The sequence below is a fragment of the Pinus tabuliformis genome, chromosome 7 (genome assembly GCF_031772625.1).
Source record: "Pinus tabuliformis cultivar Carrire ecotype Pingquan chromosome 7, CPIR1, whole genome shotgun sequence".
Classification (NCBI taxonomy): domain Eukaryota; kingdom Viridiplantae; phylum Streptophyta; class Pinopsida; order Pinales; family Pinaceae; genus Pinus; species Pinus tabuliformis.
Window position 1 is genome coordinate 1,861,484,230 of NC_142293.1, and position 14,196 is coordinate 1,861,498,425.

Consider the following 14,196-nt stretch of genomic DNA (forward strand, 5'->3'; position numbering starts at 1 on the left):
ATAAACAAGTTATCCATGCTTTGTAGCTCTCTAGTTTGTGTTTAAAGGAGAATTGTGAGTTGGTTTGGTGTGAAGCCTAAAGGGAAGAGCCTTGAGACTATCATTGTTGGGGCCATCCATGGAATGCTAGCAGAAGTGTGTGGGAACCCAGATTTGTCAGAGGAGAAAGGAAACGTCAAGACGCCAGTTGTAATCTCTTCTTGATTTAATAAAGATGTAACTATCGATTCATTTCCTACATAAGATGGAATTTCACATGTTTATGGCTTAATGTTTCTTGACTTGTTAAGTAGGTTGAATACAATTTGTATATTATTACGGTTGTTGTCTACTTATTTCAGGTGTTCACAAGAAGGAACGGAAGATAATTGGAGCAAGGAAGCAAGGTCGTCATCAAACAGAAAACATACTAAGAGGTAGGCCCTCTTAATTGGTTATAACCTAAGGAAATCTTCCATAGAATGTCTTATCTGTGGCTAGACCTACTCTCAGACTAGAGGAATTTTTTGTGTCCAAACTTAGAAATTTACTTGCACCATAGCCTTAATTCACCTCCTAGCTTAGTCAAATCAACTCTTCTCACTACTTATTACATGTTTTGATTATATTTTGTTTAATGGGATGAGTTAAAATGATATATTATGCCTAGTGGACTAATATGCATTGAATGCAGGTTTGGAAGACAAAATCAAGGAATTTTGGAAAGACTAAGGTTTAGAAATCTAATGGGACAAGGGAGAGAGATTGTAGGAGGTAAATACTCCTCATTTACTCCTCCCCCATTCGAATATTCCTTCATTAATCACACCAGCTCAGAGTGCAAGCAGCCAAGTCATGAAGATCAAAAGACAACTGAGCAACTGATATACAAAGAGTTAGTTCATCTTGAGTTTGTGAGCCGAGCCTCCCTAGATTTAAGGAAGTCATTGGAGACTTTAGTTTTATAAGTAGAGAGGCCTAGAACCTCATTAGGATTCCAATTTTTGTTGTAAAAACACTAGTTATTTTCGAGCTTCAGACTTGTGGAAGACATTGATGTAATTTTCTATTTTGATAATGAAAATGAGCTTTTTCTTGATCGAGCACTGAGTTAACTCAGAGGGCTGAAGCTCTTGGGTTAGGGCCCAACCCTAGAAGCAAAGGCTCCTCTTCTTGTATCTGTACGCTTGGCTTAGTTTCATAGATTCATGGTTAAATTGTCTCTCGAAGTATTTCATTGCAAGTATTGTGGATTTGATTAGTTGTTTATTAGTTTCTTTCCATTTGTGCTTTACTTCAGTAGAAGGTTAGAAGGGATAAAAGGAGAACCATAAAGCTTTCAGTAGGTGTCTTGGTCTCACCTCTTCCCTCAAGGATCTTGATTTGAGGAAAAGACCCTTATGCAACCCCAAAAAGATAGATTTCCATTTTCTCATAAGATTTAGAGTTTACTGTACTTGAACTAGCATTTGATCATCTTTGCAAGTGTAGGATTTAATTACCATATCTTCCATCTTCATTATTATAGCAGATCTCATCCATGATTCCATTTTATTCATCAATTTTCCTCATTCATGAAGTAGACAGCTAGTTCACTAAATTTTACTTTCTAGCTTGTTAGAATTCTTCTTGTTTACCTGACTTTTTGGCAATTATAAATGTTTGATTCAGAGAAAGTGCTTCATAAATATAAAGGGATCTCATAGCAGGTAGCCACCTTACAACTTCATCCATTCATAATCATTCCTTGTTTTCACCAAGATCTTCACCAATCTCATCATTTTACATAGAAATTCCTCCAAGCATGTTGAGCGAATCCAACCATCTCCTAACCTTGATTTTGAGTTCTTAGTGATCCTAGGAATTTTCTCACTCCATTCCACCCATCGACCACCTTCCCTAAGCCTTCCATCACCTCTAGCAACTATCATTTTGTTCTCAGCTGTATCCTGTAGGTTTTCCTGTAGTGGCCTGTTTTGAGGCCAAATTGAGGGAAAAATTCTAGGAAGCCACACCAGGTCACCCAAGGGTCTACCAAACCTTACAACCATCACCTAAACCTCCCAACCATCCACCAACATCACTAAGCCACCTGTCACATCACCAAAAGAGATTAGGGTTTACACTTGATTTTCTAGAAAAAGAACAAAACATATTTATTTCAATCCTTTACATTCACAATAGTGATGTTTTATGTCTTGAATTTCCATGCTTAAGGTAGTAGCATTTCGTACATGTTGGCTTGGAATTCTTGTAAAGCATAGTTTCTCAGCAGTTAGTTAGAGAATGGTGTGTTTTTAGCATAGGATTTTAGTCATTTTCCTTATTTACAGTAGACAAGCTTTCTCCTAGAGTAGATTTCTCTTTCTTTCATCAGCAATCAAGCTTCTTCTGAATCCATAGAAGTCTGGCTTGAAAACCCTAGTGGTCTCTCGCCAGCTGAACAATGATAAAAGGAAGAACCATCACTTTTACTTGTGTATACAGCACTGTCACCTCCAAGTTTGTACGAACCCTGGGTTGATAAAGTAAAGCTAGCAGCTCTAGGAGTTTCAACATTCTTGTTGCAATACTAGTGCTCATTAGCCTCCTGCAAAGTATTTTCCTTCCATTGATCATGATTCATATATTTTTCTATTTATGGCCTAAGAGTATGAGTGTAGGGAGTAGTCTTATGCTTTTCTCTTAGTTTTGAAATCATTCCCAAATGGCCATATGACTAGGTGAAGATGAGTTTAAAATTCAACTTCTTGAGGAGAAGATTTTCTTCTTTGGTTATTATCCTGGTATGGCAAATAAAAGGCCAAAACTGTGTTTTAATCTTCAATTGATATTTCTTATTGGTTGCCACAAAGTGAAACTCATCCATATTAATCATTCGTTTAATATATTATAGTGAAACAATTATCATAGGAAAAAAATTTGGAAACCTATATGGAGGCAATTCACACCCTTACACTCTCATATCTGTGTAATTTTGGTACAAGTATGAGTCACCTATCTTTTTTTTCTCACTTAGGTGTATAAATCTTTTTATCTCAGGTCCTATCCTCGATTCAGCATCACTATTCAATAGTCAAGCAACTGTATACAAGAACTAGTCTACATAATCATTGAAGGTGAATTCGTTGACATGCTTCCTTACCAAGAAGGACCAATGAATCACAGACTGGGCATTCCCTTTTTCATCCAATTTTTGTAATGGAAATTGAAACCTGTCAGCCTGATGGAACAAAAACAAATACACTAGAACTGAAGCATACTTAAAACCCCCTTCTGTAGAAAACTTTATGAACTGTTCATGGATGGCTTCTTCTAGGAATTCACTATAATTGAAGATGAATGAGGGCCTTTCACCTATTGAGAAAAATGATAAAAACCCTATTATAGCTTCATCAACCTACTGATCGGAATGATAGCCCACTAAACAAGAAACTATTGAGATAATTTTCTTTGCCATTTCAAGGAACATGGAGGATGGATAAGGAGGATTTTTCTTAGGCAATTGGACATCCTTAGCTAGAAATGTCTCAAATATTTTGGCTCTTGTGAGAGAAAGTGAGGTTTTGGTAGAGTTTCATGAGGGAATCTACTAAAGAGGGTTTCAGAGTGGTAGAATTTTGAATCTGAAGCATTTGTCTTATGGAATCAGGGGTAATTGTGAAAATAACGTCATTAGATATCATTTTGGGATTCAACTGCGTTAAGTAAGATCATTCACATATGACCATTTCCATGAGAGGTAGTCGTAACTGACTAATTTCTCATGATTTTTGAATAGTTCACTTAGCATTACCCTTACCCTTTGACTAGGAATGTACAGTAAACGGCAACATGAAACAAATTCAGGAAAATGATGGGTCTAAGGAAAGATGAATTGGGGTAGGAAGGAATCCCACAAACACAATTCATCACTAAGATCAATGAATTTTTGTTTTAACTAGTTGTGGACTTCGTAGATATCAAACTCATAACTGGTTTCAATGATTTTGTATTCTTGATCTACTAGGGGATGGTGGTCTAACTCAATTACAAGGGGAAGAAGGGGGTTTTCGACTATGGATTTGGATTTACGCTTAGAGGCCATATTGGAAAGAAAAAGAAACAAATGTTGTGATTACCCAAGTATTTGGTCGAATGACACTAGTGGCTCGATCACTAGTAGCGGTGAAAAGTCAGCTTGCTGATTGGTTGCAGTAACAGTAGTAGGTTGGATGATTTAATCATTCAATACAATAGGATTGCAGAAGAAAAACCTACTGAATGTGGTTCTGGTTTGTTTATATTCTAGATCACTATACCATTGGAAATTGTTTGTTAAACGAAGCAGGTTCATTATTCAAGCCAAGATTATATCTCGAACGGATATTTAATGGTTGAATAATAGGTGTAAGGGATGTATCACATGGGAGGAGCGGGTTGGAAGGGGAAGTGCCATGTGGTGAGGGTAGTTGGATTGGAGTGGGAAAGGACATGCCACTTGGTATTAGTGGAGTGGGGCAGAGGTGATACTTGGTGGGAGAGGAGTGGAGAGGAGAGTGCGGAGTCAACGGTTATAATTTGGCGAGAAGAGGGGAAAGGTGGATTTCGGAGGAGGGGTTGAGTGGTAAGAAGTTTTAAGCGGGGGGGGGTCTGAAGTCAACCAATCATTTCCACGTCACATAAGCTGGGTTTGGGGAATCAACTTTTTGGAACCCCCCCCCCCCCTTGATTAACTGTTGGAGGGGCGGAGTGGGGGGGGGGTCCGAATTGAGAGCTCGTCGTTGATCTGGGCAGGTGGGATCATGACCCTTCATTGTAGCTCGATGCTTATTACAAAATGACAATAAATGTCGTCTCAAAACTAAATTTATTAACCTTTAATTAATCATGCTTAAACTGTGCAATTAATTAATTAAATAACTTTATTAAAACTAATTTATCGTGCTTAAACATCATGATTAAATAATTAAACATATTTATTTAAATCTATTGTAGAATTTAGACTAGCTTCACATATTTATTGTTTCTAAGGTGTATTTCACCAAACTTTTTTATTTTTCAATATATCTTGTTTTTTAAATTAAAGTGGCATTTGAATTGGCTCACTTATTGGGGCTATTTTCATTTTTTTCATATTTTTTATTTCTTTGTTTTCACACACACACACACACACATATATATATATATAGTTATGTATATCCTTTTTTGTATCCCCTTTCATTTTTGTTTTTGTTTTTGTTTTTTCTATTTTTTTTATTGGAAATAATTTGCCGAATAAAAGATTATTTACAGTATCTCATAACATAAAAATCAAAAAATAATCAACAATTGATCTTATAAATTATAGGACCCTAACAGTTCCCATCTCTAGCTCAAAAATAACTTCCTTCATTCTACACTCAACTTTTCTGAGTGCTTATTCTTCCTCTACTCTCTGAATTAACTTCTCATCAAAAAATTCTCTGACATACCAACTTATTTTGTTCCCTGCATAAATTCATTTCTTCAATTCTATTAATAGTTCTTTCTTCCACCGCTTTGTTTGCTCTTGTAGTTGATTCTTCATTTCATTGAGTCTTCTTTCATCTCAACCAACTCTTTCTCTCTTTATTCATAAATCTTCTTCTTCTTTGTAGTCATTGTTTTGTCTCCCTTTTCCTCCTTGTTGTGGCTTTCTTCTGGATTTACTCTTTTATTGTTTTCCACTGGCTTCATTATCCTTTCATCTGTGATCTTTTCCGTGCTCACTGTAAGCTACAACCAACCTCTACAGTAGAGATCTTATCATCTTCTTGCCACAAAATACCTCACCAAGATTCTTCTCCTCTAAGGTTAGTATTTTGGTACCTTCCTAGTCCTGTATTCTAGAACCAAACGAGCACTTCTTGCTCTAGGTTGTTGCAATTCTTATCCCTGTCCTTCCTTTTTTTAGCCTCTAGCTGAAGTCCCCTTCCAACATTCTTACTGTGAAATATTATGTTGCAACTTGTCACTGTTTTTATTCATTTCTTTTTGTGGCAACCTACTTCAAAAACTTCAATTAGTGAAATAAAACACATCACCTGTCATGCACTTCCTCCAATTGCCTCTGCAATCATCGATCTCTTACTAGGATCATATCTCTGCATTTTAATCCTTGGAAACCATAATTCAATTTACTTTTTGTTGTAACTAACTCTATCTATAGAAATCCATTCACTCAACTTCATAAAAATATCCTCAAAAATTAAAAAATAATTCTTCTTACCAAGCCTCTGAAAATCTCAGCACATCCTGTCATCCTATATCCTCTTTCAGATTCCTCCAAATCTTGTTCAAATATAATGCTTTGCTCCACAGCTTTCCTTTATTATCTTATCTCATGTTTTCTTCCAATAATTCCATTGTTTATTTCAAATTAGGTATAAAACCTACTCTAATACCACTTGACACAGGCCCAATTTAGGCCTACTTAAAATCCCGGTTCAATCACCCACAGTGCCCAAATCACTAAGTTGACGGTGCTAGACCAGACAACATTCAAGGGATCCCCCCGATATGAAGTCCTAACTAGACCTCACACTATTTTGAGTGGGCGTCTCAACAATGGGTGGTAATGTTATGCCTTGATCACAGAAACGCACAGAGGGAAGTATGATAACTTTAGGTGATAGAAATTGTGTGACCTTTTATGTTAGGGTCCTATAATAATAAGATTCGTAATTTTTGAATTGACTATGATTAAGTCTTGTAATATTGTACATACTTTTGCTTTCTGCAAAATGTCTTCCCATATTAAGAATAAAATAAAAAATGTAAAGAGGGTAAGTCCTAAAAGAAAAATCAAAGTACTAAAAGAAAAGGATCATAAAAGAAAATAAAATATGAACCCCACCAAAAAGAGATAAAAAATATATTCTGAAAGTGATGCAAATTCAAATACCATTACTTTTTACTTTTCCTTGCAAAATAAGATTGTGTGCAGCTTGTCAAAAATGCCACAATCCATGATGGTCAAATAGTGTAATCTTGATTCATTCATGCTTTAAATTTCATGCTGATAGATAGAGAATAAAGATCTAGCCAAACTGTTTAATCTTGGTAGATCAGTAGTTAGGTAGAGAATAATAATGAGTTCATCAGCTTAATATGAGCCATTCGAAGTTATAATATAAGAATTAGATAGTTTGCTTATCAAGGAAAAAGAAATAAAGGGTCAGCAAGCTCAAATGCACCCAATAAATGAAGAGAAAATGCTAGGGTAAATAAACGGTAGGTAAAAGAGGTTTTGGAATGCATAAGGTTGCTAGCTCAAATACACTTTCATAATGCTCAATCTTATGATTCATGTGCAGAAGGAATTATCAAAGAAAGAGGACATTCACAAAATTCATATATTACTTTGGGTATTTACCCTAAAAAGTTCTATATAATTTAAGGCCTGAAATACTAAAGCTCATTCATTAATTTCCCCTCATTTCACTAAACCCCTACAGTCTAATTTATTAATTTCCCTTCATTACCCCTTCATTACTTTTCATTCCCTAATATTTTCCCCTTCTTGATTCCAAAGGACCCTTCCCTCTTCATTTCCCCTTGTAAAAATATCCCTTCCCCTTCATTTTACCTTTTACCTTATTTCATCTCATTTTCCCTTCTAAACCCACTAAAACCCCCTTATCCTAAGTTTAAAAAGTTAAAATGTATCAGGCCCCATTGAAAAACCCTCCCTGATACCCTTTTAACTCATCCCAAATGTTTTTCTAAACACCTTCTCTCGTATTCCCCAAACCCTTTATATTAGTCTAACCTATAGTTTTATACATTTATTCCCGCTTTATATATTTAACCCTCCCACTATATTATATCCCCTATCCCTAAAAACTTTAGCATATGGGTTATAACCCCTTGCCATATAACCCATGGTCCCCACTTCTATTATAATACCCATCACATATATTAATTCCCGTTACATTTTAAATAAAACCGACCCCACACCTCGACTCATCCCTCACAACTCCACCACGCTATAACCCTCCAATCACCTGCCTCCAGATCCAACAGCCTGCATCCCATATTGCGCGCTCTGAAATCTGATATTTAATATCCCAAAAGCACACGAGGTTCATAGTTTTCCTCGTTGTTTTGGGAAAATTGAGTGTTTCTTCAAACACCTAACCCTCTAGACCTAGTAGCTAGTCTAGAAACAACAGGCAAAGTAATTCGTTGCTTTTCCTATAATTAACAGATAAGAGAAGGAAGGAAAGGAACCAAATTGTAACTTTCGCTTGATCCCTCTCTCCTTTGACTGATTTCGTCACTCCTTTCTGTACTTAACTCGCTTGGAAAGTACCTGCACACAAGCCAAGACAGAAACCCATCAAAGCATAAAATAATGATCCGTTAACTAAACATATCATAGAATCCAGAATATGATATACATCATATAAACACATGAATGGAAAAATCTTAGAATTATTTATTAATAGAAGGAAAGATTACAACCCATGAAGATTCATGCTCGATTCAGTGTCATCCTTCCAGCTTCAAACCCTTCTCTCCTCATGAAGCAACATTTTGACATCATTACAATACTCTTACTAATCTCATTCAAACAACATTTCCTTAGCTCAAGAAATTCCAACCTATACTAGCCTTTGAATGCTTGGTAAATTTATAGCTGAATGGAGGAGGTTAAGCCATTAATGGCCCTCATGAATGCTCTGCCAAAATTGGGAAGTGGTTCCATGGAGGAAGGGATAATGGATTAAGGTTCATTCATCCTCTTCCTCATCCAAAAGCAATCTCAATCCATCTAGAAACTTCTAGAAGCATCCATTGGATGAGGAATCCAATGGATTCATTTCAAAAATTCGATGAATCTCACTTAGCGCAGATGAAACAAAGGCCAACTGTGCTACAGTGCACCCAGACAATGCAATTCCTGCATTGCAATGCAGTCTAATAAAGGGCCACCTGCGCTGATCTCCTTAGAGGAATTTTTTGGATGAATGGTGACATGGAAACTCTTGGGAGGCAAGCATGATGTAGGTTAACTTCATTATGGAATGAAAACAACTGAATTAGGGATTGATGGACCATAATAATATGGATCTAGAAGCTGGGGTTGATGTGCCCAAATTGACCTATAACAGTTGCCCCCAAAAGCATGAAGTCGAAAATAAACATGTCGAGTGAGATGCTTTACCACTTGGAGAGAAGGTTTCGAAATGGAAGGAGACCTGCATTAGTTACAATACATATATCATGATACTCTGATTTTTTCTCACAATTTCTAGATGAGGGAAGGCATACCCATGCTCAGCTTATAAACTTTCATTACATGTACGAATATATCCATCTACAGATATAGACCCATGAATGGTTGACCATGAATGTAAGGCCATTTGTACATTTGATATAGTACTCCTGAAAATATATCCCAGATCGGATGGATGGAACTAGATCCAGGGTCTTCAATCTCATTGAATCTTCACTCAATGTACAAGTCTAACCATGTGAATAGATCATCTTAGGTTGAACATGGAGAGACATCGTCTGATTACCAGCCAATGATGTAAGCCATTAACAAATGCGAGAGGAATCATCGATAATGATAATTACCCTCAAGGTACTGCAGTACATTTCATAAGGTGTGAATAAATGATTTGATTTCGAACACCATACAAAGTCTTTTGATTGCAGGCCAGTGATGTCAACATATCACTGGAAGCGAGAAACCTGCCATTGATGTATGCAAGCCTCAAGGTATTAAAGGGGTGTTTCTAAGTCAACTTCTTGGATGATGTGCTGAAGTCGACAAGAAGTGACTCATTGCAGGAGGGCCTTGACATATCCCACATCAACGACATGAAACAAAGTAAATGATTTTGGAGATTTAATATTGACTGACGACACAAGGTTCAGGAATGGCGGGCATGAAAATGAAGGTTTGCTGTATTGTAAAGGATGAAGTTTTGAACTGAATGACTTCTCTTAAACATATCGGCGACACTGAAGTGAATTGGTTGACCCAAAACAAAGTGATGGATGGTATGATAGACCAATGGTATGATAACCATCAAGCTGAATGACCCAACCCACATAGTCACGGTGATGAGGTGAAAGTGTCATGTTCAAGAGAAACCTGCTACCATAAAGTTTTCTCAGCTTTTTCCCATTTTCCCAAGTCATTTCTGACTAGTACCTCTTTATTTTTATCAATATTGAGGAGGATAACGTATGCTTGTTGTATAATTCCACCCTTTGGGTGAATCCATCGCTATTTGATGTTTTAACGAGTCTAGCGAAGGTGAAACTCGGTCTTGTCTAGATGGACAAGTTTGTCGCTATTTAATGTTTTTAACGAGTTTAACGACAAAGATAACTCGATCCTTTTCACATTTAGAGAGTCTGAAAAGGGACTAAAAGAAAACTCCACAAGTTCTTTTTCGTACATTTGTCTCTCAAGTCCGAAAAAGCATAAAACAATACAAGAGAGAACCTATTGATCATGTTTGACCAACGAGTACCTTTTTCATAGTTAATCTATCTCAGCCCAAAGAAGGGGTAAAACTATACTGAGTAGATATCGATTCTAATCCATTAATGAGCTAGAAATGACAAGTGCTCGGAAATATTTTCATGTTTAGAGAGTTTGAAAAGTGCTTAAAGAGGACACCAAGGGAGTTCCTTTTTCGTTTTTAACAAAGCTCGCAAAAACAATAAAAGTTTGCTTTGTGGTATGAAATGTTCAATTTACACGTAAGCACGTCATAACTACTTGCTAGTTGTTAATCCTGCTCAAGATTCCATCAAAATTAATACATGTTCATGGATTAAATAAATGAAAACCAATGTTTACTCAATTAATGTGCAAGCAATAAACATAAAAACCGGTTATTACCATTCATTCTCACCATCTTGTTTTACCTTTTGATCTCTAGAGCAATTTCTTCCCAAAGTTCACCAGTTGATTGCGGAGGATTGAGGGGATCATTCCTTGTGTTTTTTGGACTAGGTAGGAAATAATTATGTTCTCTTTCATTTCATTTTTTTTATCTCCTATTTTAGTCAAGAACATTTTAGGGTTTTGAGGTCCCTAGGGTTTCTTTTTCCAATTCAGGAATTGAAATGGTAATCATATGGAGAGAATGAGAGCATGAAGAACACGATATCATAGCCTTGAGTAATCAGGGAAAAATTGAGGCCGTAAGAAATTGTGGATTACTCAAGTATTTTCAGTTATCCAACATGTGGTAGCAGATGGATCTTCTACGGTTCCTTGTTCAATCATGGGATCCGACCAATCAATCTTTTCACATTCGGGACAAAGAGGTCCCTTTTACCATCGATGATATATACTTCCTAATTGGAATGTCGAGGCTGGGTTCCCTCATTTCACTAACAGGTCTTGCCCATGAGGGTAGACCAGTGAAAGATTATGTGTGACAGTTCTATAGGCCAAGTGCCCAGCCTAGCAGAGATGGAAGGATACTTATTTACTGCTAAGGATGATCCTATTTACCATTGCTATACTGGATGGCATTTATACGCTTCATTTGGCTAACAAATCATACATGTAGTATGCTTTAGAATGTTTAGAGCCAAAAGTGTTCAACTGGTGCGGGGTTGTCTTTTTATTTGTGAAAGAGCAACTGTCCAAGGTAAAAAGAGGAGAGATAAAGAATTTCGGTTATGGATAAATCATGAATTTTTTTTCCTTGGAGAGAATACCTATCTTGTAGCCACAACTCATTTCACTGGGTGTATCTGGACCAAGAGACCCATGGATGCATAGGTGGACAGATCTTATGGCTAGGCATGGTGCCCATTCTTCGATCATATTTACCCCTACATTCTTTGAATGGTTCAATCGACAGGAGATGACTTTCACAGAATATCCATATTTAGGAATGGATTTCCATGGCGATCCAGATTTACCACTACCAGCTGGAGCCATGTGGGGTGCTATTGGTAAATTGTTTGACCAAGTGTTTTTTAGATTTTTAAAGTTTTTGCATTTTTTGTGTTTTTTGATTATTTCCAAGACTAAACAAAATCAATTTTTATGCATACAGATATCGGACCTATTCAAATTATGGGAGACCCACGAGATGTAGCTGGAACAGCACAAAGACCTGTAGGGAGAGCAGTTCTCAGAGACTTGGATTTGGCCGAGACTCTGGCTGAATTGAAAGATCACATAGAAGGATTAACCTTGGGCATTTCGGATGTCCGGATCAAGGAGCTACCCATGTGATTGCAACGCCACACCATCGGTGTGTTGGGTCATTGGATGAGACTTTTGCGTATGATAGCACAGGTAGTGACCTGCTGTCATGAGCACCACTAGTTTACTAAGATACTTTTCCTGCATACATTTTAGTTTTTGGGTCAGATGACCAATTTTTTTTCTTGGACACAAACCTTTTGTAAAAACTTTTTGCAAATATCTATTTTACTTTCATGGTTTTATTATGATTGAGTGATGCAATCCTATTCAACTGGTGATGCTAATTGAAAATATTTACTTTAAATATGTTGCAAATGTCTATTTAACACATAATTTGCTAGAGAGTCAGTTAATGTGTTTAGATTTCTGGAAATATGTTGATATTGAATAAACTCAAAATACCTTTCCAAAATAAGAACTCTAAGGAACATATGATGAATTGCTGGGTTTCAGAAAATATAAATGCCAGTAACTTATAGCACGATGAGCTATGAGTCTAGCCTAATGATGACTCGGCGAATGCCAAGTGAAATGGCATCAGAGAGAAGTTCAATCAACGTGTTATACTCAGCGATATTGTTTGTCGATCGACCAATACAAATCCCTCTAAAACTCATTAACTCACCACTAGGAGCGAAAATAACCCATGTTGTAGAAGATAGGTTCTGTGTACTACGACTAGCACCATCAGCATAACCAACAAATGGTTTTGAAAAGTTCGACATCTGCAACAAATGGGAAGTGGATTACTTAAAAAAATAAAAACCCTAAAAGAAACACACTCACACATGCAATCCAAGCATATTTACATGAGTTTTACCATACTTAATTAAGCATAGTAACGTTTTAAGTACAACCCATTTCTGGGCTTAGACAATGGAATTCTGTCATAATCTACTAACTCATAGGCACCTTTCATCAAAACGCGCTTAACAATATAAGGGACCATCCAAAGTGGTTCGAATTTTCCTGCTCCAATTTTATCCGACTCTTGATCGTAAAGCAAGACCAGGTCACCTTCTGAGAAAACTCGAGGCTTGAAATTTTGATCATATTGCGCCTTTACCCATTTCTTGTGTGCTTCGTTAGCCAATGCAGCATCATGACGGGTTTCATCTAGATGGATTAATTCCAAGAAACGTGCTTCTTCCTCAAAAGTGTCAGGTAGCAGGTCAATTGCGAGTTTGAGTGACGAAATTTCACATTGAATCGACAAGACTGCTTCCAAACCATACACCAACTGAAAGGGTGTGAATCTGGTAGCATTTCTCACCGAGGTTCGATATGCCCACAAAGCCGAGTATAGGATTAAATGCCAATTTCTTTTGTGAACTCCAATCATTCATTGTAACATGCGCTTAAGGACCTTGTTGATAGCCTCAACTTGTCCATTATCTTGTGGATAATATGGAGTAGAACTATCATGTGACAATCCCAATTTGGCAGCTAACTCAACCATCATGTGATTGCGAAAATGCGATCCATGATCTGTAACTATGGCCTGTGGTACACCAAACTTGGCAACCACATGGTTGAAGAAAAATAATGCAGCCGTTTCGCCGCTGTTGTTTAATGTAGGCATCGCCTCGGCCCATTTGGTAAAATAGTCAACAACGACTATAATATACCCATGCCCCCCGGTCGAGGTGGGGTTACATGTCATGAAATCAATGCCCCATTTTGCAAATGGTCCAACAACAACTACTGGATGCAAAGGTGTAGGTGGTAGTCTAGCTTTCTGATCAAATATTTGACATGCATGACAACTTCTGATGGCAATTATGCAATCCTTGAATATTGTTGGCCAAAAGTAACCAGCACAGAGAATTCTCTGTGTTGTTGCATATCCGGACAAATGTCCACCACAAGCACCTGAATGACATTCATTCAAAGCTTTCTCGGCCTCCTCATGAGTGAGGCACCTACGTAAAATTGTATCGATACCACGACGATAAAGTGTGTCACCAATGATCAGATAATTTTTGGCTTGGTATTATATACGTCGTTGTTGAAAGCGAGGG